General features: G+C 40.1%; 3 long non-coding RNA genes across 4 annotated transcripts; 1 reads left to right on the top strand and 2 right to left on the bottom strand.

Moving 5' to 3' along the window:
* Positions 1-6,602: 6,602 nt before the first annotated feature.
* LOC145445250 (uncharacterized) lies at positions 6,603-12,503 on the bottom strand. Of its 2 annotated transcripts, XR_013916937.1 has the most exons (4): positions 11,855-12,503; positions 11,747-11,782; positions 6,927-11,677; positions 6,603-6,837 (listed from the first exon to the last, which is right to left on the bottom strand). It is a non-coding gene; the product is annotated as an uncharacterized LOC145445250 (long non-coding RNA). The 2 variants fall into 2 exon arrangements; XR_013916936.1 differs by having other exon boundaries at positions 11,747-12,503.
* A 3,421-nt stretch (positions 12,504-15,924) lies between these two features.
* On the bottom strand, positions 15,925-17,048 carry LOC145444023 (uncharacterized). Its single transcript, XR_013916588.1, has 2 exons — positions 16,884-17,048; positions 15,925-16,387 (listed from the first exon to the last, which is right to left on the bottom strand). It is a non-coding gene; the product is annotated as an uncharacterized LOC145444023 (long non-coding RNA).
* Positions 17,049-17,176: 128 nt separating this feature from the next.
* On the top strand, positions 17,177-21,841 carry LOC145444021 (uncharacterized). Its single transcript, XR_013916587.1, has 2 exons — positions 17,177-17,518; positions 19,868-21,841. It is a non-coding gene; the product is annotated as an uncharacterized LOC145444021 (long non-coding RNA).
* Positions 21,842-26,026: the final 4,185 nt, after the last annotated feature.

Raw genomic sequence — 26,026 nt, forward strand, 5'->3', positions numbered from 1 at the left:
AACAATTTTATCATTCTCATATTTTTTATCACCGAAATAATTCAGATACTGCTTGGTTGAAAAACCTTGAGCTCTTTTAATCAAATATGAAATACAATGATCAGCACACATATCAGATTTTTTACTTTGAAGCTGTTGCCTGGTAACGGTGAAGTCCTCTGGACCTAGAAACTCGACTATCTGAGGTTTTAGGGGTGGGAAACCAAGTGAATCATGAAAATGAGTGGAGTTATCGCTAAATACACACACCCAATGAGAACCTGGTAACGTTGATTCGTCGTAATTGATGACAACAGCAAATTTCTGGTATTTTGGTTTTTTCGGTAGCTGATCCACAGCGTAAGTCCCTATGAATAGATTTTTCGTGTCAGGATGATTGAAGAGAATATTATTAATCTCATCTGTGTTCATATTTCCACGACCTGTCTTTTCTGGTTCAGTTGTAAGAGGTGTTGGTACTCTTTTAAGCACAGCAATGTCACAGACGTTGGTAGTGGTTGGGAGGTTGTCAAAACCAGGTGTACGGTTCCGGTTTTGTGTAGTTGGTAACACCCTAAGCTATTATCTGGGGTCAAATCAAACACGAACAGAGTATAACCATTCATATAGTCGGTGGGCGATATATTTAAAGGTGCCTCACCTTCCCACCTCCCTGTCTCAGAAAAGAGCATCATATAACCTTCTAAACCCCCTGATTTTTCGAAATCGAAATGAAATTCTCTGCCTCGTAATTGATTGCCACAAACAGCCAATGACATATTCTGAATGTCATAATGTTTAAAGTTGAATGGGTTTTTGTTTCTAGCCCCGTTAAACGCTGTGGTTTCAACCAAGGCAATTACAATTTTTTTCGGCAAAGTCCCGCTAACTAACTCGCGGTCAAGCTTCGTCAGTCCCCCTGCGAATGTATGAGTTGACATTTGAAGACGAGACCACGGATATTTAGCATTCGATTTCTGTAATATCGACTTGTGAGCTAAGCTGACACTCTCTGCAATTTTCATTTGTTTGACATATAGTTCCATATCCGTGATTACAATTTTCACGTCTTCGGTGGTTCCAATAAGGCAGAATTTGTCGTCGTTACATGTGAATCGTAATTTCATATCGACATTATCCAGCATACATCTTGATTGCTCGAAAAGTCCCATTCGAATTTTACCAATCAACTCCAATGCTTTACTACTTTGCGTAAGACCTTTTCGCGTTACGTACCCTGTGTTTTCAGCGCCTATAGTATCCATAAATTTTGCGGTGTCTTTGTGGAAGCCCTGGCCACGAATAAAACTGTTAGATCCAGCGGGTGTGTCATTCAACAGTCGATAGATATACGCTTTGTATGCGTGACAATTGTCTGAATTGGTGATTACTTCATTTCCGATAGTTACATCAATTTGTTTGAAAAGAGAATCTAATATATTGTTGACAAATGCTACTTCCGCGGGATCTGCTAAATCTGTTCCATCGTGTTTAGTAAGCTTTAGGCATAATCGTAAGAATGAGTTTTGGAGGTCGATGTATCTGTCTGTTTTAGGTAATGAAATTTCCATTACATTTCCCAGACTGTGCGGTTTAACAATGACATATTGTGAATTCTCTATCGAGGTTTGGGTATGAGGAACACTAAATATATTTAATCCGTTATTATGACATTCGTGTGAATCTTCATGCATCATCATGTTAATCGAAGATGTCCTTCTCTTTGCGGCGTCGCTTCTTAGAAATGTTTGATTTAGTATTTTTCTTTCTTTTTATACCATTGTTGGGTTTCAAAATTCGATCAATAACCCGAGTCCCAGCTTGCTTACTTCTTTTGAGGGCACTGGACTTGATGGAGTGTCCATTCAAAAGATCTCTGGCTATCTCACCCCCGGTGCGTAACAATTGTCCACCGGCGTATTTCACAACAGGGGTCACGAAACGACCAAGAGTTTTAAACAAGCTACCAATACCAGACCCTGTTTGGTGGCCACCAGCGAAATATCCAAATCCATTCCCTGTTTGATTATAATGGTTGTATACCGAGTGATGGTCGCAGGTGTACGCAACTTTCATAATTGCTTCCTAATGTTAAATGTGACTTGCAATGATTGGTTGTCTATATTTATAGGGTCACCAAATTCATTTCTCAATGAAATACAAACAGAGTGTATTACATCTAGCGATATCGGAAAATAATATGGATTCGTCGATATCCAATTTTGTGACATGGTGTTATTTTGTAACGGGATGACACGGAGTAAATTAGCAAATGTGTCCCCGACCAATCGTGGATTGATAATATTACAATAGACAAACAAATATCGTCCTGGTATAGGTTTGGTCGATGTCATATTCATCTCCATAAGCGCTATCTCACGGTATCTCGTAGAGATTTCGTTAACAGTGGACAGCCAGTGTTCGAAACCTATACCATTCCTAGAATTGGTCAGTGTTAAAATCATCGTAAATGAAGTGTCAACGTAGTGTGTATACCCTGGATCAACTGACCAAATTGGTCTCTAATGGAGATTTTTATATTCTGGATGTGATTTGTTGATACTGGAAAATATATCGGTTTCTCATAAATGATCTCTTCGTGGTAACGTGGAGTGGTTTTGATTTGAATAACGCGAAGCAGTTGACTCATATAATCACCCACGTGACGATGCTTGACTGAGTCACAATAAACAAAAAGATATCTTATCTCAGTGGGCACCGGTTTACACCTGATTAATGTGGAATTACATATCCGTGATGTTAGGTCGCGTGTAACATTGAAATATTTTTCTAGAATACTGCCGGGGTGGATTGTAATATGTATCGGGGTTAGAATTCGGAATAGTTCTCCAGTGATTTTCTCTATGTTATAAACAGTATTATACGGAAATCTTTCAGATAAAATCCTATACATCAAATGTTTCGGGGTAGCATAATTTCCAATAGGGGCAAGGTATGTATCTAGTAATTGTTGTGAATTACGATACTCCCACAGTTTTTCATCGCGTTCAATTATAATTTGATTGTTCAACTCAACATTAAAGCTTATGTCCATAAGTGAGATTTCATTGCAAATGATAGTTTTGGTAAGATCGACTGAGAATTCCGCGTGATCTCCAGAAATTGTGACGTATGTCATATCGAGTCCACAGCTTTTCGGCGGAATAAAAGACTGACAGTGACAGGTCCTTTTTGAAATTTAATTGGATTACCGAATTTATCACGTAAATACACGCGTATTCTTCGAAATTTGTTTTTCGCCAACTGAAAATAATATGGTTTATGAAAGACACTAGTTTGATTCTGGTTTGGTTCACATGTCACTGTGATGACTCGTAAGAGTGGCTGTAACTGATTACCATGCGGTCGTGGTTGAATCAAATCAGAATATACATAAATTTGATCGATGGGATCTAGTTTCACAACAGAGGAAAATATGAATTCTATCGGCATAGTGGAATGCGGGGCATATACGCGCTTAAAAGCTAATGTGCTCAATACGGGACCAATAGGTGACAACCCGTAAGTCTCTATTGATTTCTCGGTGTTAAGGTCTTTCGGTCTTGTAATCATACCCCCGATGTTATTATTTGTCGATATACTTCGCGTGTGTCTAACTCTGTGTGATGGTAAATATCGAAAAGCGATTCTAAACTCGTCATATCCTTGAATGATGAATATTTCACCCATGTAGTATTTTTCAAAAGCTTCTAACATTTCCGCGACATTGTGATAGGACCCTTCTGGAATATAATATTGCTTGACACCTGAATTTTCATCACCAAATCTGAACCCTATAGCATTTCTTGCCACTTCAATCCGGGGTTGAAAATTGTTTTCAAAACTTATCTCAGAAAGACCGACAAGGTGTTGTGGCATTTCTAATTCGCTGTAGAGTTCTGTTTCAAAAGATGATGGTGTATTTTCAAAAATTGACATACTAGCATTGGATGGTAAGGTTAACAACATTTTATTGTATTTTCAGCGTACACGATGAGGAGACGGTTGTGGGAGTAAATATCCTAGACAGCTTGATAACAGCGTTAAATATATTTCGCGATCGGGTTTCACAGAAATTTGATATAATGAAAAAATGATTATTCCGACTAACATAAAAATTTGTACGACAAATACACACTGATTTTTTATTTCAAGTTTAAATTCAGTAACGCGGCTTGACGTGGACTGGGAATCCATATTTTCAATACAAAAACATTACTCAAGGGTTTATATAGTAATCCGAAACCCAGGAATTAAATTTTTCGGGGTATCCAGACCATTTGACCAGATACTCGGTTTTCCCGGCCTTCTTACGTGTAGACAGAATCTTTTCGACGTTGAAAATGTCATTATCAATAATCACAGGTTGAATTTCCTCGCGTTGAAAGCGGCCAGATATAATTTCGTTTGCATAATCTTTCAGTTGATAACTGACCGGGTCCCCAGAAAAACATTTCGAAATGAAAAATATTTCTTCGCTCCAACCAGCCAATGCTGATTTTACGAATCGTTGTCGTGTTTTTGAAATCCGCACAGGGGTACCAACCGATAGTGTTGGTTGCTTTGGTGTGATATCACCGTATAATCGATGAAAGACATCTTCTTGATTTGAAAAATTAACATCAACCGGAGCGCGCCCTAAACTGGTATGGTAAGTTGAGTTAAATCCTAGGCATATTTCCGATAAAACATTGACGTAATTTAACGTTTTATTATGTGTAAAATACCGAAATAGTATTTGCTTCACACTTCTGATGGCACGCTCGGCAATCGAGGCCTTCAAATCGCTATGTGTGAAAAAGTGTTTTACACCGTTCTGTTTTAAAAAACTCTGGAAGGAGCGGTTTGTAAACTCAGTTCCCTGATCGCTCTGAATGATGTGGGGTTTAATTTGTGTAAAGATTTCTTTGAAACATCGAATAACACCCTTTGCAGATTTATCTCGAAGCGGGAAAAGATATAGAAATTTACTGAATATGTCCACAACCAATAAGATGTATTTGAAACCATCATTTTCCGTTGCTAGGTTTTCCATGTGCATGAGGTCAGCTTGATATTGGACACCTAAACCTGATGTAATTACTTTTGGACGTTGAAACTTTTGTCGGACAGGGAAATGTCTGGTATAGGTCTCGTGTCGCCTGAGAAAGTCTTTTACCGCGGCTCTATTGCGCCCCCTGCCGAACACATACGCTCCACGATAGCTACCAGGTCGATCCGGAGCGAAATATTCAGTAAACGTTCCATTTGAATCGCGCCGGTGTCTTGATAGACCGCCCCCTTTTCGTTGTGACATGGGCTGAAGGGATTTTAGTTCTGGGTCTAGCTGGTGACTGGTTCGGTACGGGGATCTTTGAAGATTCAGGTTTGATTTTTATCATATGTCGTAACGCATCCAATTCAGCATTAGAAAACAGGTTAGGTTGATTTGGTACATCAATTTTCATGGGTTGATTAAGAACATCGTGTCTGTTCTGGAACCGATTCAACGCGTCGTTATATAACGCCAATTTTTTATCCCGCGGAATATCCATTTGTAATATTTCGTATATACGTTTATCGATGTCTGAATTCAGTTTTTGAATGTCGACATGGTTGAATGGATTCGGCGTGACGTAAATTTTCTTAAAATGTGTCATTTCTTAAATAAATTCCCGAGTAATCCTGTAACTACTGGGAGTATACTTGATATTAGAGACATAAACATCCCACCATTTTGAGTCACAAGAGTCCTTTTACGGCGCAATGAAACGTCTTTGTTGGTAAGCTTCCTCAAGATGTTCCTATGGCAACACAAGCGTTTTCTCTGGGACGCTGATAGCGGTATATTTCCGTGTAATAAATTTTTCGCACACTCACAAATACAACGTATTAGACCTTCACTAGCCCCAGATAAAATCTCTTTGCGTATCGCGGGTTTAGCTTGATGCAAGAATGCTAATGTTGGCAAATGGTCTCTTGTTCTGCGCGGAATCGGAGTCATTTTGAAACCAGAACAGCGTACACCCCGGTATTTATACCGGTTGAGTGTAAATAGTCAATGTTTCGCCTGGAAATATATTGGTCATGACCCGTCTATCATCGGGACACTCTTGTGTGAGATCGAGGCACAAATACGAATGAGGTCTCTTGACAGCGTCTCTATAACATTCTGTTAGAAACTTGGACTTTGGGTACATCTGACGCCCCAAGACAGATATTTGGTTCTGATCTCTGGGATTTTTAAACAGGCAGACATACATAGCTGATAGACTGAGGTCGCGAGACCCTTTGCCCTGATGATGGAAATTCTGCGTGCAGAAAATTATTGACTTTCGATTATGATGACTTATACGTATAAAGTATTCTACCAATTTTTCTGTCTGAGTCATAAAATCGTCAACTATTATCAATACGTCCTCATTACTTGATTTAAGATCTTCCAAAATCTCCAACCCATTGTAAAATTCAACCCCTGACATGGTCTCAAAAATACTCTGATAATTATTATAACAGTACACGATTCTAGAAATATTAGGTTTGATCATCAAGGTTGCATTCTTGATCAGTTTAGTGATGAAAGTAGTTTTACCACTACGAGATGGTCCGGATAGGATGAACGAGAAAGGATGCTTGAATTCCATGTTGCTGTTTATTCAAACTCGAAAACGAATGTATTTATATATATATATCACGAGTCTGCGGACTGGGAAAACCCACTGTTGTATTCATCCTCAAGTGGGATGTATAGCCCTAGTAAAGTTCGATTCAGTAGTTTGCCGCGTGTCACAAAGTCCTCATCACTGGCTTGTAATTTCGTCAGGGGTAGCTGCAAGGTCACGAAGGCTTTTTGAAGGTCGTCGAGCAGTTGTTCCCAGTCTAGATATGAAATGGTATTAGAGTTGTGTCAGAAAGTTATTTGTGAAAATGTCTACCATGAGAACACAAGATCATACATGCTATCTCACCTTGCGAGCATTGTTCTAAATCATCGCGTTGGCTTGAAATGCATTGATTGTAGAATTCATTCGACATATCATGTCTCAAATACATGTCGACGACTTGAATGCGATCATGATAACGGCACAGTGTCTTGTCATGTAGTTGATCCAGCTTGGAATGTTGTAGTATAGATTTTAAGTAGTTAGTAGCCATCTGTAAAACAAAACACAAATACATTAACCATCCGAGCACAAAACTGGTCTTTAACCCGGTTAGATATTACATTTGAACACCTAAAATTGATAAGCATTATCACTAAACAGCAAAATATCACAAATTGGGATCGGCACAGTTATAGTTATCGGGGAAGCCATCATTTCTCAACTCAGAAGGTTGTGTTCCTGCATCACTGCTTTCCGAGTCTGAATGAGATCGTTTTCGAGAGTTGGCGGCACGATGGTCGTCGAGAAAGAACTGCAGCGAACGCCCACGCATACAATTCTTGAAGTTGGCTCTTTTTTCCTCCCTATCGAAAAGTGGAATCCAAGTCCTGGTTTTACCCAAAACGACATAATTCGTCAGCTTGGCTCGATTGAAAATGTCTTGGTGATCACTCGGTAGCTTGCGGTCTGGGAATCGGAGTTGTAGTAGTGCTTCCATGCATATTTCACGAATAGAGTTCCATCTTTGCTCGAGCTGATTCAGGCGCTCTCTGTAATGACGGTCGGATATCGTACCGGTGAGTGGTTCGTCCTGGGTCCCGACAATAGAGTGTTGTGTTAAATCCTGTTCCAAGCCAATGGTTTGCTTATGCAAAGTATCCAAATCTAACTCTATTAAAACAGATTTGATGAAAGAACTTGCACTATTCATCTGTGAAAAACAAGAAAAAACATGATCAGAAATATACAAAAGCAATTACACATTACAGATTCAACGGAATAGTGGTGACACCATCGTCCAGAACATGACGCTTGGCGTAAAAATAAGACAAGGTATCGCGATGCTGCTGGTACGTGTAAATACCATTATTATGAACTCTGAACCCTCTATTATAGCCTCCCATGGGTTTTTGAGATGTCAATACTTCAAGGAATGTTTCAAAATTTACTTGACCAGATTTCTGAAGACCTTTCGAGGCATACTTTTGTTTTGGACCATCACAAAAGTAATTTTTTGACTGGAGACCACAAAATGCAGTGCCATCCTCGTATTCGACCTTGAACAAACCTGGTTCCCGTAGAAAGTATGCATAGACATCTTTACAACATTGTCTCGTTCGATCGAATGAGGTTGGGTTGGACAGGAACTCATTTCTATGTTGGTCACAAAAATAGCGTGGGAACCATTTTTCGTAATTCAGATAAAATTCAGATCTTTTTTCTGGGATTAGCATATCATCGAAAGAAGCTGAATGCCCCACGTAAATCGAGTCAGTATCGCACATTAAGGAAGTCCATTTCCTGTCATCAAAGTACGCACAGAGACAGTCGTAAAAAAACGATAGTAATTGCTCCTTCGCGTATTGATAGACGAACCATCCGACGTGAATGCAAGTATTCCATTTTATTTTTTTAGGTCTTTTGGTTACTTCGTATAAATTGGAGCTCAAGTCTTCTACATTCACAAAAAACGGATCATTGACATTTCTCCGCAATTGACTTTTATCACAAAAACTGGTTCGTTTAAATTTGAGGGGGTTCATTATCATCTTCCCATATATCACATTCCCAGAAAGCTTATGAGTCAAGGCAATAATTTCCTTGTCTTGGTCGCGGTCCCCTAGGCGTCTCGCGTCAGAGACAGTTTTTGCGAAACCGTCAAAACAAGTTGATTTTGTAAACTCAATTGCCTCGTATACCCGTGAAACAATTAGACCATGTTCTATATACCATTTTATCAATGTCGATGACAAAAGAATTCTCTGGCCATAGTACGATGCAACCAACATACGTGTTGGTGTTGGTAATAGGTTGTGATCAATAGCAAATTGCTTCATGTGACCTTTCAAGTCGTTACGTGAGACAAGGGTGTTTTTGAATATTGGACACAGTTCAGAAAAATATCTTTTCAAATGGGAAGGAGTGTAAATATCAACCAGTAAAGCCCCAAAGAACGTTCCATCTAACACCATTTCAATCAACTTATGAGCTGTTAGTGACTTGTTGCGAATCAATCGAGGTCGAACACTGTTTATAAATTGAGCGATTTCGGAGTTTTCACGTTTAGAGATATCCCAGTGACATTCCCACATCGTGATAACACGATGCCCTAGGCTTCTGTAATATGAATGTACACGTTCTGTTCGTTCTCGACGCGTCGGGTCGTCATACGAAAAGCGGCATTTACTGTGAGAATGGTAGAAACATCCCAGAAATGATAACACAACGCCTCGACCTGATGAGTCACGGTAGAAGCCATCTGCAGGGTACCCCTTGGATCCTATTCTTACTTCAGACCCGTTGAAAGCATGGTGGACATGTACACCATGAACATGAGAATAGTACTGTATCCATTCATGTGCTTTATGACCAAAGGTAGGAGCAGTCTTAACCGGTTTAAATTTAGAACACTCGTTATCGAGGCTTTTCCAATGAATGGGATAGCCTGCGGGTGACGCAATCGATACTGCTTTCAAGTACATCGAATTGCAGTCCATACCTGTTATATACTGTGTTATTTCCGCATCTTTACCATAGAAAAGTTGTTTTATGCGAGTTTCCCCCTTTTTTTGATACCGATTAAAGATGATTGAAGGGCCACCGACAAGATTTTCACGAAAAAGTAAAGCTAGATCTTTATGCTTTTCACTGAACAAGGTGAAGTACCTTGGAATGGAATTGAATATATGCCTCGAAACCACACCCGGCAGCGAGACAGCTTCTTTAAATATATCCACATTAAATTGAGACTTGAAAGAGTCGAATTGCTTTTCTAGCCCTTCAACGAAGTAGTGCGTGTCAATTGCATTGTACCATTTTAGATAGTCACGAAGCGATGTCATATTATGATCATTCCAAACCTTGAGGCAGTTTTCATAATCAGCTTTCGATATATTACAACGTTTTATCGAGCTATAAAATGACTGATGATTCGGGAGCATAGGGTAATCTAACAGTTCAATACTAGTCAGAAATTCATATGGAAAATGACCCTTTCCACCACTACATTTGAACGCTTTCAGATATTTTTCATAAGAAAAACCAGGTGCCAAGTAATTGACGATATCGAGGAAACGAAGCCTGTTCGTAGTTAGCGAGAGAAATGTGTTACCACGCTTCAAAACATTCAAGTTTTCATCAACGAAAAAACGCAGCAAGTATACCTTAAGACAGTTCAAATCGTATCTACCACCATTAAAAGATATAACTGGTATTTGCCTTAGATAGCACATGAATTCATCTTGTAAACGTTCCAATGGTAAAGGCTTGTCCGAGGGGTCTAATACCTTCATATCTGTGATTTTAGATTCAAACAAATCGAGATATTGACGGTATTCAACTAGCAACAGACTGAAGGATTGACTCTGAATTGTATGAAAAATCTCTACCATCTCTTCACACAACTGAATTGGGTCACCATTCGAAACAATTACCTGTGGTTCCAAATACCCGTCTACATTTGATGATATACTAACCGAAATTGGAATATGCTTCCACTCGTAAGTCGTTTTAGCTGAGGGATCCAAATCACATTGTTGAAACATACTCTCGATATCGAAGGCAATCCGATATTTGAAAAAACGTAAATGATTTGGGACAATTACGCCTTCAATCTCCATTCGTTCAAATACCGTCAAAGGTGGTCTATATATCCCGCCGGGAAATATCTCGACAGGTTCAGTGATGCAGTTGTGCCTGGTCAGATGGGTTGCAATATCGAAAAATTTTCCACAAGATTCACAATGATAGCTTTCGAGGTATCGATTGATCTGAGTTATCAAGCAAGCATGAGAATTTTCGAGGTGTAAATAAACAGGAGTGGCTACATAAGTACTACGTCGGACAGCAATAGCTTTACCATCGGTCTTACGATAGACAGATATAGCTACATCAAACAATGTCTCGATGTCAGGTAACATCTCAAAAGTTACACCACCAACAACGTTCACACCATAAACCTGGGTATACTGTTGAGCCAGTGATTTCGCATCACGATCGAGTGAGTGTCCAATGCAACGAAATACACACAGATTATCATTATACCGATTACGATTTTTATCGTAAAGTAGTGTCAAGACACATTTCGATTTTGTAAGCCACAGAGGAAGTTTAACATCAGCACACCCTATCAATAACTGATCACTAGGGAATATGTAAAACTGTATATTTGTTAGACAAACAGGTTGTGATTTAGTATCAGGTCGGGCTTTACGCAATACATCAAATGCAGTTTCCAATTTAATGGATTCTACAAATTTTTCAAACTGTATCAATGACGAAATAGCCAATGGCATATCCAGAACACGATCGATATTTGACGATGCATGAAAATAACGATATCTCAGAGTCTCGGTGTGGTATAGGATACAGCCATATGAATAGTTGACTTTAAATCTATATGATTCAGAGAAGAATATCGCTTCGATGTCCTCGCGAACAGCCGAGAGTTGACGATTTATAATCCGAATATTGTACACCACTCGAGATCTGCCTATGTTTGCTACATACGATTTTATGGCTTGCCAGTTCTGCGTTAAAATTTCTTGACGTTCATCACCAATTTCTGGTGGAAATTCATCTTCCTCACGGATACGGTGTCTTCTGCGACGGCTCATCTGTAACATTGTATTCGATTTCAATTTCACACTCTGTATTCTAGAAATTAACGAGATAGTAATACTTACTTATATTTTTTCTTGAAATCTTGAGTTCTTTTTCACCTGGTAAGCAAAGAAACAACCTTCCTCAAATTATGTTCACCAACTTGAGGTAGTAAAAAACAGAGAACTCACCGATGCAATAAGTTCGATGATTTGACTTGATTCTTCTCTTTCTCTGTTTCGATGAAGCAAGAAAGCATCACGTTAACACAAACTTTGGTTTATTGAATAAGATCAGTGTATACTTACACGTGGATTGGTAATATATTCACGAGCGCAGATTTCACATCCTCTCGCTGCGGCGTCCAGGTGGAAAAGACCGGTTTGACTGCGTCGAGATTAATCTAGTGCGAGCACCATCTAGTGTTCACGATTTTTCCGATCGTTTGTAAGCCTATTATCTGTAATTTCATACACAGCACATGAACATTCACATTCACACAATAAATACATTACACTGAATCACAAATTATATTTCAAGGTGGTTCTAATTGTTAAGAGCTGGTTCAGGAATTGGTTGGTTGCCTCGTTCAGTTGGTTTTGAATCTGATCAAGATCACTGCGTTCAATAGCCGAAGCCAATAGCTTTTTTATTTCAAGAATGATTTTCTGCAGGGAAGGTTTCTTCTTTTCTGTAAGGGAATCAATTAAACCTAGAATCACGCCTAGGTGTGGTCTGACCACTTCAAGAGTCTTGAGATGGTCTCGAATTTTGTTCGCGGTGTACAGACATATCTTCTCCTCTTGTCGTCTCCCTCGCGATGTCTTCGGCCGATCTTCACCCTCGTTGAGTTTCTCCTGGTTAAGAACCAAAGTTTTTTGTTTCGATTTAGAGAGACATATCTTTTTACACAGAGGTGCACTGGTTTGTTGCGAGGTTGTGGGTACATCTCGCTTTCTAGAACTTGATGGTTTCTCGATTGGGATCTGTGGTTTTGGTAGGCCAGAAAATAACCTTCGAGAGGTCGTCGGTTTGTCAGATGGCACCGCGGATCGAACTCTAGATTTTGGAAAAATCTTACGAGGAGTTGACGGTTTCTCAACTGGTAACACAACTGAAGTTGTCGGTTCATCTGGAAGGGGCAAGTTCGAACCCGAGGTTGTCGGGTTGTCAACCGCAACTTGGTTCGAACCACGCGATTCCAGCCATGCCTGTAATGTGATGTCACGGTGAGGCGGTTGGTTTTCGATAGGTGTCGTGGAATCACACTCAACGTCCTCTGTCGTTGGAGTAACGAGGTCTTCGGGTAGGAGAGCCTCCAAAATATCCGCATCTTCTTCAAATTGCAACTCAAAAGAATTAGGTTCATACCCGAGGGTATTAAATCTGTTCAACTGAGCCTGGGCCATGATTAACACAAATTAAAATCGAGGTATACTGATCAACGGATGATATTCGGTATGAGCGAGTGGGATTTACCAGTTTACTGAGGACCTATTTATTCAGAACTACTTCCTCTTTCCCGCCACGCGGACCTTCTTCCTATTTCATATCGTGTTACTCTGTTTATTATAACAACCTTTTATTCATTCTAATTTCCGATGTACGATCACTTAATTACCGGAATTTTTACAGTTTTTATTGTCAGTAACTACACAATATGGACTCAACTTATACCCGAGTGATTATAGAAAATTATCTACTTCACCATCACCATTTACCTGTCCCTGATTTGAGCGAAACAGAACAGTTGGTTCACGATATCGTTGATTTATACATATCTGATCAAATTGTTGAGAGCATTGAAAAATGTGATTTCACATCACTAACCAACGCGATTCTGGGATACGGTGTGGACTGGAATGGTGTTATGTGCATTGTAGCGATCGCAGCTATGAAAAGTGATGTTCATACTATCTCATTGTACACAGATGCATCATCGAAATTCTTGAATACACACTTTATCTCACTGACAAATGATTGGGTATGCTGAATTTCAGACTGCACAATCATAAAACTATCACTGTGATTTTATTTACAGAATTCCTGTAAGGATTATTTCAAACCAAGTCTGTTCAGCCGATTCATCAAACTTCTAAACCGAGTAACTACGCGTTTATGGTCACGTGACTAGGTCTATAAAATACGAGTAACCCGGGGCAATGATCATTATCTGGACATCATGGCAATGGAGAGTATACAAGGATTGACCATTGGAAAATCATCGGACCTGCGGCTTGCAGTAAAGTTTGTTTCCTCCCCGAAAAAGGGGCTCGTTAGTAGTTACCTGAAAGGTGTATTTATAGACAACGAGAACAATACTATACCCTTCACTTGTTTCAACCAAGAACTGTTCAAACCCATCGAAAAAGCTTTTAGGAAACGGAAGCGACTACTCATCAAAACAGCCTGGGCTCGACTCGATAAGTTCACGGGGGATCCTACTTTGCTACTTGGTCGAAGTTCGTCTGTTACTATTCACGGCAGATCAAAACACACCCCAGACGAATATCCCGTAGTAAGCTGTAACACTATTGGCAGCGAAAAATATATTTCAATCAATGCGATATGTGTCGATCACGAGGAAAAATCCATCCCTGTCAATGGCGAAGACCTCAAACTACATAGTTTTACGTTAAGCGACGACACCGGAACTGTCAAACTCGATCAATGGACCTCGCCGGGTTTAACCAAAGGGAAAAAATATGCACTAACGCGCGTCAAAAACCACGATGGAAGATTAAAGATTGACCAGTTAACTCGAATTCTAGAGTTACAAGAATGATATATATGTGTGTCTACTGTTTCGCAATACACAATGGTTGGTGCATATTTTCGTGTCATCTGTGATTCGTGATATACTTAACACAGTGAGTCAGTTTTGCGCTGAGCGATTGTATTTGGTATTGTGTACGCTCACGATTGCTTCTAGAGCAACCTGTTCCACAGGGAACAATTCACGATACATCCACTATAGCGGACAGGATACCATAGTCATTTGCCCCGCGGAATGTAGGTCACTACACATTCAAACACCTGTTTTACGCTCACGGATTGCTTCTAGACCAACCTGTTCGACGGGAAGCAATTCGCGTAGTGATTCAGTCGACAGGATACCATAGTCATTTGTCTCCCAAGAATATGTAGGTCACTTCGCATTAAAACACCTGTTTTCAAAATCGATCGCGGGGAGCGCACAATGACGCGTTTTCGAAGCTCCGTAGGCCGATTTTCGACTGCTAGCTACCTCAAAATGCAGCGTTTCTCACTTCCGAAATACAACATTCTTGTTTCCGGTATTTTACGAATCACGGGACCACAATATAACTACTTTAGTCTCAGTGCAATTTACCTTGAAATTAATTGATGTCCTGTTCAATGTTTTTTTGTTATTTTCAAACAAGTTTGGGGAAATTTGTCAGCAATGTAAAAGACACAACAACTGGAATGCGGATTCAAAATTGGCGTAGGATATATATACTACCTTATGTATACAATTAGATCAGGGGTGAGCAACCTGCGCCCATACGGTCGCATGCAGCCGTAGAAGAGAATTTGGGCGGCCGTCGACGCCTAATTCAATTAGTATGTGTTGGCGGCCGTAGACATGCAAATTGCAATTACGAATTCGCTCCCGAATTTTCGAGAGATTTTATTATTTAATCTTGAAATTTTCTTCGCGCTCCGCGCAAGACTTCATTTTCGATTTTAATGCAGTAGCGCCCTTCTTAATCTGAGCCGGAATGGGAATCGTCAAGAAATAACAATTCATTCGCGGCTCTGAGAAAATTTTTCGCGCAGGGCGCGACAATGTACACTCACAGCCACTATTCCTAACATTGCCACTCGCGATTTCGGTGCGTGCAATAGGCCGTTGTGAAAAGTAGAATAGTCCGGAGTTCACCGAAAATGGATATGGACAGTTTACCATAGGTATTTTGCGTCCAGATCGTTCATTGCGGCTATCCCCTGGAATGCGGCCTATGGCTACATAAGTAATCGAAATGCTGCCATGATTAGCAAGAAGGTTGCCCACCTCTGTATTAGATGATGTTCTCTTTTTGACATGACGATAAATGCAAGGGGGGTCAGGGGCGCGCGATTTTTTTGACCATCGCCAAGGGGGGCGCGTGTCAAAAAAGGTTGAGAACCGCTGCTCTAAACATACACCCGATGTAGATGATAAGCAGCGGTAAAAACGTGTATCCTAAGGGGGGTTTATCACCCTATGGGGGGCCCAAGACCAACGTTTTTTTTTGGGGGGGGGGCTGACGAAGTGCTGTTACGGCCCTGCCCATTTGGCCTGACAACCCATTTGCGAAGAGGACGGTCATGGAAGATTGTCATCTGTCCGCCAGTGGGCGACCTGTTGCCACCAATTGAAACTCTATATCTGCAGGTTTTGTCGATGTTCACATCGTTGACTTGCTAAATCCGTTGCAACAGTGAACGACATGGAGCACCTGAAAAGCACAGGCTTGTGGTACATAGTTTGTGATTGCTTGCGTTCATCTTGCTTGAAATTGAAATAGGTTTATATTTTATAGTTCTTATGTATTAATGCTTTTCACCACTGAGTAATGATACGTTCCACAGCCGCAACACCAATGTGTTTCGAGTTCAAGTACGAGTGGGGTCATCTCCAAAATTCCCATCCAAGTGTTGGACGTTTATCGAGGCTCCTCTTCGCTAAGTGATCTGCGCAAGCGGTGTCTTACAAAACGCTAAGAACGAAAGAGAGTCGTTAATGAAAAGCCAAAAAATCATGCATCATAACAGGGAATATCGGTCTAGTGTAAATGACTAGTAGTCGGAACACCATGAGTACTATAACAACAACCAGAAACTGAAATGAAATGAAAGCACTCATTAAGCTTCCGGAGACAGAAGATTAAAAGGTATGTTTTTATACAATATCCCGCTAAAAGTGATAATAGAAAAAGATAACGAGGTCCGCGATCACCTCCTACGGTGAATATTGAACAAAGGTATTACCTATTACTACCCTCAATACTTTTTTGCAGTCAGAATGGTAAGTGCTAGGTTCTTCTGCTTCATCTTGTCGAAAAATTAAAGAGCGTTTAACTACATTTGTAATATTTACCAGGAATTCGTTACTTAAACGACCGAAACATAAAAAGACAGCACCAAACTTAATATATCCAACTCGATTTCATATAATCATTACCTTACATGAATATAGCGAAATAATTGTATTACCTTCTCGTGTCTAGAAGTTGGTATTCAGAAGCGATCAACTTGGTAAAGGCTGACGTTCTATACTTTATATACTTTATATGCTACAGTAAGTGACTGTATATCAGAAGTTAAATTGATACTCATATGTTGTCCGTTTACAGTGCAACATCGTACCAAAGTACTGGAACCGAAGTCGTAGTTTGTTTCACGCTCTCCCGCCTTTCAAGTCAACATAGCGTATCGGAATGCGTTGGAGGAAAATAAATTTACCATCGGGATGTAGGCCTATAATAGTCGTACCTCAGCCTTATTGGAAGACTTTACGCAAGGCGGAGCTATATGTGGTCTCGTGCATGATTGATGATTACAGATTGAGTGAGAAAGTAGTTACATTTATTGCAACCTAATCACTGATCAACGAGATTTTGGTCATCGTAAGGGCGAGTAAGGACACTTTTAGCATCTGAGTCGTTGCAGACATGAATAGTAATACACAAGCTCTATGCTGTGTATGCCAGGGAGCGGTAATCATGTTTATTGACGACAGAATGGTTATTGGTGGTTATAGGACGTAGCCATAATGACTCATAATTTTACTACCCCGTTTAGCCCGGACGTAGGATCAGGAATGTCAACCGCCGATGGACCAATACCAGGTGACCAACTGTCCAATATTGAGACATTGATGTTGAATATATGCTGTATGTCTTGGTGCTGACTTTATGCTGATTTTCCCTTTTCCTAGATATTCCTCGCTGCTCCATCAGTCTTTTCATCGAAGCGGTCGATTACAGGGTTATTGGTTTAAGAGTTAAATACGATTCACGCGATTGATGCCATTAAACTCTGGAACCCAGTGCGTAAATGCTGCATCGTAAAGCAACTAGCGGCCAGGTTTGAATTGTGACGGGCACAGAGATGGGTGGATGTCAGATTTCTACATCCAAACCCTGGATTTAAATTTGAATCCAAGTCCATATACAGATCTATATCTTCATGCCTAAATCCAACTATAACTGATAGTACAACCACGATAAGATTAAATTTGGATATTATCTACTACGTCTGCTATAGAGTAAACGGACTAATCGACATTGAAACTATAGGTGATGTATATAATATATGCAGTATGTATGCCTATATTTTCTGTAAGACAAAATACAATAACGAATAGTGGTGGCCACATATTAAATTGAAGTAGGCTATATTTTTTCACCCGAAACAAAGAAGTGATACAGCTGTGTCTGTCAGTTAATAATATCGGCACATCGAAAACCTAACCAATGGTACACAGTTACGGTTACGAATTGAAGCTGTCAGGTTTGACAATTGATAGTGATTGAATAGTCGGTCACGCCTCGCTCCATGGTCAGTTGCAGTTGCCTGTCTCAAATTATCAATACCAATTTAATGGAATTCGACTCAGTTAGATTGTAATTATGTTCCTACTGTTTGTGCCGTGTTGTCGTTTACTGGACTTGCTTGTCATATGCTGTGCGATGATCGATTGTCACCAATTGAAAATAACGTATTGCAGTGGCGAAGCTGACTTGATGTAGTATCAGGTTGACGCCCCTGTACCTGGCATAAAAGGGCATAACGGTATAATAATATATCCGGGTAAATAGTATATTCATATTGAAATGAACCCGAATATTTTCGGCTGACACTCGTCAGGGGTAATCGTCAGCAACTAGTAGAGAATTGGAAAGAACATTGTATATCAACAATCGTATCACAAAATATGACGTCACCAGCATGAAATTTCGAATGAGAGAACGTTCAATGTACTATTTTTAGGTGATACACGAACTCCTTTTGTTGACAGAGTTTTGGTTGGTGTATTTTGATAAAAGTTGATTCCAAGGCACACAAATGGAATTGTGAACGACCTCGACCTACGATTCGAAATCGGTCGTCTCGATAATTATTCGCACAAATCGGATTATCCAACAGATGTTTGCCGATGGCAGAATTAATGGCCTTTGATCGATCAGCATCAATCTTAAGTGGATGAGTTAAGGGTGAGCTTTTCACATCGCGTGACGCACGTGTTCTGATAAATCTGGGGACATGTTGGTTTATGCGGTCCTGCAGACGTCTTGACGTTCTTCCCACGTAGCCACAATCACAGTGGCACCTATATTCGTACACTACATTACTTTGTTGAAGTGCAGGAAGCACGTCTTTGCGTGTGACTTCAACAAAGTAATGTAGTGTACGAATATAGGTGCCACTGTGATTGTGGCTACGTGGGAAGAACGTCAAGACGTCTGCAGGACCGCATAAACCAACATGTCCCCAGATTTATCAGAACACGTGCGTCACGCGATGTGAAAAGCTCACCCTTAACTCATCCACTTAAGATTGATGCTGATCGATCAAAGGCCATTAATTCTGCCATCGGCAAACATCTGTTGGATAATCCGATTTGTGCGAATAATTATCGAGACGACCGATTTCGAATCGTAGGTCGAGGTCGTTCACAATTCCATTTGTGTGCCTTGGAATCAACTTTTATCAAAATACACCAACCAAAACTCTGTCAACAAAAGGAGTTCGTGTATCACCTAAAAATAGTACATTGAACGTTCTCTCATTCGAAATTTCATGCTGGTGACGTCATATTTTGTGATACGATTGTTGATATACAATGTTCTTTCCAATTCTCTACTAGTTGCTGACGATTACCCCTGACGAGTGTCAGCCGAAAATATTCGGGTTCATTTCAATATGAATATACTATTTAATTGTATATTGAAGTTCTGTACCTCCAAGAAGCTCTTCAAATATATCCGGGTAATTATTGAATTACATGTTAACGGCCGCATAATTTTATTCGTCGTCGAGCGCAGATTGAGTAGGCCTATTGTAGACTTTACAGCGTACGGGTGAAAAAAAAAACAGTTTAAAGCTACACTTGGAAGCGAAACAATCGTTACGTCTTATATATAGCCATCGTATGGCCGGTGCGTTTCGTGAATAATTTTCTTGTATTTTTTAAGGAGACGAGCGAGATCTGAATATCGGAGCGATCGTGTTGGGCATATGCTTCACAGTATCGGGGTTAATCATTTTGACTGCGTTGTTTTTCCTGTTCTGTAAAAAGATGAAGCCCAGCGACATTGAAATGTTTAACAACCCAATCCGATTTGAAGAAGAGACGACTGTATGAAATATGTAAGGCACCCCAGTGATGCGAAAACGGTGGTGGTGGTGGATCCAGAGATCAGCTACTAAGGAAGGTTGTGACAACCGGCGAAGTGCTCATGAACTGATCCGAAGTATTCATATCTCAAACTCATTCACTATTCGGATGGGAGTCATGAGCTACAGATATTGTTCATTGCGATTAGAGCTTCAAAAGAGTTGAAAACACTGTATCTGTCGTTTTCTATTCGACAATTACTGCATTTGCAGTCGCTATATACTGCTTTTAAACCAATTTGCACATTTCAAAATGGTAATTCCAAGGGAAAATTTTTGTTGCACTAAAATCACGAGAAAAATGCACTTTATTTTAACAAATGTTGCTGTAAAAAGTTGCATTTACAATCTTTGTTAAATTATTAGGGTATGAGATACTCGAAAGGTTCCTTGGAGGTACACAACTTCAATTTACAAGTGAATAGTTCATTTCAATATGAATATGCTATTGCATCGAAAGGTTCCGTCGTATAGCCTAGTTCCCGCAGAGCTGTCTAACTCGTTACTTTTCCATTTCACGGACGGTCTGGCGAAACCGCCAAAAATTATCTTTCCCGGTACCCAGCAAGAAGATGAGGCAATGCGGAAATAATTTCCCCCAAAAAAGCCATTCAGCATAGCGATAATCCTCCCACCCCTCCCCCTAAATCAAGTCAAGTACCAAACCCCTGGGTCTGCAAACTTAAGCCGAGGCATTGTAGAAAAACTCATCTTGGCGATTTTAACAATATCTATCGCCTGAAAAAAGGTCCCAGCCCAGTGAAAGACTAGTTTACTGCGGTCTCGCCTGGGCGTTCGTAAAGTGGGAAACTATCTCAAATTAAAACGAAAGAATTATTAAAGCGATTTATTTACATATTGTTCGGGCACGGTGGTGTATGGCAGGAGCAGTTAAACTTCTTGCTTGCAAGCCATTGTGTCACAGATAGCAGTGAGATGCAGCTAACCGATCATAGCTATTTGTTATGTAAATCAAAGAGACATTTTAATAATACATTCATGGCAGAAATATATTAAAACCCGAAGCTTTTCGAGCTGACGCTTTTCAAGGGCAATCGTCAGCAAATGGAGGATTTCAAAACTAGCTACATTGCATACAACAATTATGACGTCATCGAAGCAAACCACTTGAAATACAGGCAAACCGCGAGCAACTAGTGGCCAATTTGTAGATTGACCAAAAATTCCTTCTGTAGACACAAGCGCGGTCGGTGGATTTTAATATAAGTAGACCCCAGTGCAGACAGATGGAAATGAGTGCGGCCTCTACCTAATATAGAGGATTTTTCATCGCGATATTTTTTAGCGCAAGTTGCATTTTCCGCCAAATGCTTGCCGATGGCAGAGTTCATAGACATGGCCTGATTACGTTCTAGTAATCGCAGATCAGTTACGGCTGCATCCTCGCGAGAGTCCAATGTGTCTGTATTTGTGAAGGTCGTGTTTTAAATTAGACCTTATTTAATTGCATTTGGCTACGAATTGCATATTCAATTTTTGACGTTGACCGTACTAGAAAGTGGGCAAGATGCGTGCTTGTTCCCATCAGCATGTGTGCATTTCTACTATGACTTCGGAATGAGCCCTCGTTTTCAACCGGTATTTCGTCAGCTCAGTAATAGGCCTACTGAAACAGCTTGGTAATAGGCCTACTGAAATTGAAAACTGCATATGCCGTATATACTATACTATACTACTATATAGCATTATCACGTTTGCTGAGTCATTAAATTCTATGTAACAGACCGTTACACGCCGAACCGTGATCAGTATCTCTGTTGTCATATTCGATTCCTTTGTTTTTCTCATCTATTAGTAGGTATCTCTTCCTTTGCAATAGTTATCGTAGTCGTATACCGGCTCTTCAGGTTATTGTAAGTAATTTCGTTATTGCACCCTCCAATGATTTTATTGAAGTATCACAAAGCCTGAGGCGACTACCAGCTCATGATAGAGGCACGAGCGGACGATAGCGACTTTAGCTTGTAATATGTATGGACAATTATTGTTCAGATGAAGAGATTCGTGTGGGTTTTACATGTAAGGGGTTCAGTTTAGCGTCATATCGACAAGGTACAGTCACGTTGGACGTGTTGCGTATACGATAAAGTGATCAAGCGTTTCGAGTGACGCTCACCGCATTCACCGCATTTTCAAGTCTTGGTACCAATAGTTTTGCTGTGAATTGATGACCAGCGCCACTCCTCCGTGGTTTATTGAACTGGTGTTTAGTAGTCTCTTTCAGATGAGTTATTTCCATGCTACGTATACACAACGTGAGATGCCCCAATATACCTAAGCAATAATCCACCAAATTATTTTGGAAAGTGTGTCGTAGTGTGCATAAAATGAAATCTCCTGCTGCTCGTCACTGCTGAATTGCTGCATCAAGGATAGAGCTATGTAGTATATGAGACAGTTAAGGAATATGAAAACGATTCACTTCCCATATTCGTCGCGGAAGGCGTGTTTGCCAATGTATATTTATCGTAGTATTTCCAGTCTGACAGTTGACTGTCTTTTGATCCAAGGAAATCCTTCTTGTGTCAGCTATCATCCTACAAAGTGTTGATTCAACAAATGGATTTCTAAACAAATACCCCGGTCGTGGAATTTGTTTTATCGTTGAGAGATCCTGTCTGCATTAGTAATCAAATCACGCACGTGTTGCATAAGCCAGTGGTCGGGTACCTTTTTCGACCGAAGAGCCATATTGACCCAATATTTCCAATTGTAACTCCCAAAGAGCCATACATGTCAATCAACTGTTACGTCACAATTGAAAATTCGTGACGTATTCGTAGCACTAATATATGGAATTCGTAATGTGTGCCATATTTTTCTGCCAACATGCGACATGCGTAGGTGGAGCCAAACTACAGCAGTACATACCCAATGCAGGGTGTGATACGTCAGTGACATGGGGTTAGGCGAGGAAAGTGGGGCAGTGCCTCACCTGTCGTCAGGGATGAGCGAGGGAGAATGGCGAAACCTTCAATGATTATTGGTATTTTTATAGATGTTTATGAATGATTAGATTTTAAATATTTCTATTACCAAAATCGAGGAATTTTCATATTTATGGTTCGAAAATAAAGCGAGAAAGGAGAGTTAACGCACAGATGAGGCACAGACGGGCCAATCCGCACCTGTGATACCGCAACTCATCGTAAATGCATTTGAATTTATTATCACTGATATTATTCTAATAAAATTGTCGCGGTGATTCGAAAATCTAAATATTGATCGACTTCTAAAGTAGGCTATTCGGCGTAACATAACGCTACACACCTACATTTTACGGGGGTCCTAGACAGCTACTGACGTTACCAATCAAGATCTTGGATAGCTATGGTGTTGTTTTTAATTTGAATTTGTAATTGTTAATGTCACTTCACAGGAAGTTTGTTTATCGGCGTAGATCAGGAAGACAATGTGTATTTGAAAACTCCATTGTCCTACAAGCGTCGCCATGTCAAGGTATCAATCAAGGTATCTTGCAATCAAATTTAGAGGCGCGCGACGATTGGTAGATCGAATATGCCAGTGGTGTTAGTCGCCGGTGCGACAGCAACTGTAATTTAGGATTTTGAAATGGGGATACGAACCCCTAACCCAGGTTACCCCACTGTCTTGACCTGTCAAAACATGTTTATGTTGCAACGAGAGTAAATATTCGGGCCATTATGAAAATTTAGAAACAAGTTGCTGCAATATTGATAAATTAAGTACAAAGTTAAAATTTTGTCAAAGAGCCATATCTTATACCCAAAAGAGCCATATATGGCTCGCGAGCCATAGGTTCCCGACCACTGGCAAAAGCCATAATTGGCCATAAGCGCCACTATTGAAATGATAGTTATAATAATTACAATTCTCAACAAATCGTATACCCGCTATATGTGATGGATATGCCAGTTTGTAGCTCAATATTTTTCATTCGTCCCGCATGAATATACTTTTATTTAAAGCATGGCATGTGCATTTTGCATTTTGAATCTAATATCTCCATAGTCCTTCAAAATCAGGGTTGAATTTACAGCCCTGCCAAACACGTTTGTACGGTTTCAATCATTTCTTCATTTCACAATTGGACAACAAGAAAAATTTCAGCTTTTCTAAATAAGATTAGAATTTGAAGTACATTTTTTCCGAATTACACTATATTTATATTTAGAGCTAGCCAGTTTTTCCAAATTAAATTAGAATTAGAGATATAGCTACACAAGTTTCAAATTATATTATAATTACTGAACCTGTTCGTTTCAATTGACCGTTTATGATTGACTACGGTAGGCCTATAAAGTGAATAGGCCAAGCTGTGAATGTCAAATGTTAGGTTTACGGTCGGTATAAACATCTACGATACCAACAAAATGCAGGTTGCAAAAACATTTTGACTTTGTAAACAATGTTAATATATTTTGACCTAACGTTATGATTTTGAAAAAATCTAGACTTTTTTGCAATGTCCGAAAAATCGTCCTATTAACTCAATTTCTACAAAAGAAGGTTTACCCAATGACAGAAAATAGAAAGATATATAAGAGCTTCATACTTTGTGACCCAAGTTCAAGGCCAATCCTCGATCTTATTATGGCACGAAATCATAATGCAACATCACCTCACTATGCCACACCGTCACCACAGCAATCTATTTCGATTATAATTGATCATTCTGTGAATACTCTTACGAGCGTTGACAATCAGAAGTACTTAATTAGCCTATGCAACAAAATAATTCCTAACATATACCCTCAATCCACGATTTAAAAAGTTTGGAACCACTAATACCTTGCCCAGAAAGTAAACTAAATCTGCGTCAGATTCGTGGATAGGTGATAGCACTATAGGGTTGGGCAACTTCTCCAGTCGGTGGGCCGGATGTGGGAAAATTAAATACTTGGCGGGCCGGATAGCTGAATCGATACATTATTCGCCCATCTATCCACATATACAAGAAATAAATAGCATGTAATGAATGTATTGTAACGACAGCAATGTCATTTCAAAGCCATTTCTCGCCGATAATGACGAAGACAATGCGGATTTGAGAACACCCTTGTCAAACAGGCGCCGCCATGTCTGCTTCTCTCTGATCAATCAACACATGTTGCAATCCCTAATTAAGATTTCAAGGCGTTCGATAAGCCCGCGGTACCTCAAATTTACCAAGATATCAATTCATTAGGGTTGAGTACATCATAAATGCCGGCAATGCAAGTCTTCTCGCTTCTACTTACTTACGCGTAAGCTCCACTCTCGCACGCTGCGCACACACGCAAATAAAAACACACAGTCTCTAAAATTTGACGTAGTAAGCAAGTACTGGGGAATCTCGGCCGACTAGGGCCGCGGGGGTTCTACACCAATACCGAGAAAATCATTACCAAGAACGGACATTACCGATAATGCGTGCGAGAGTGAAGCTTACGCGTCAGTTTGTAGAAGCGAGAAAACTTGCATTATCGGTATTTGCGATGCGCTCAACCCTAATGAATGGATAAATTAGTGAATTTGGGGGACCGGGCTTATTGAACGCCTTGAATCTTACTTACTGAGAAGGCGTTGTCGAGAAATTATTTCTGAGAATCGACACCGAATGTGGCAAAACCGTCATGCACATGCACACGACCTGCATATATGAATAATTTGCCTGCATAGCATACTTAGCATTCTTGGTAATGTCCATTCTCGGTGGTGTCTATTCTCGGTAATGGATTTCTCGGTATTGTCCATTCTCGGTGGTGTCTATTTTCGGTAATGGATTTCTCGGTGATGTTTTCTCGGTATTGATCGGACACCGGCCGGCGGGTCACATTATTAACTAAGACGGGAAACTGTCCGCTGGCCGGACAAAATCCTGTCGCGGGCCGTATGTTGCCTGCCCCTATAGTGACTATACCATAGTTTTTATTTTAACCTGGGCATTTTTGATCGCTGTTGGACCCACCGAC

This window comes from Botryllus schlosseri, chromosome 8, assembly GCF_051294905.1.
Source record: "Botryllus schlosseri isolate E-star chromosome 8, Bs_hap1, whole genome shotgun sequence".
Classification (NCBI taxonomy): domain Eukaryota; kingdom Metazoa; phylum Chordata; class Ascidiacea; order Stolidobranchia; family Styelidae; genus Botryllus; species Botryllus schlosseri.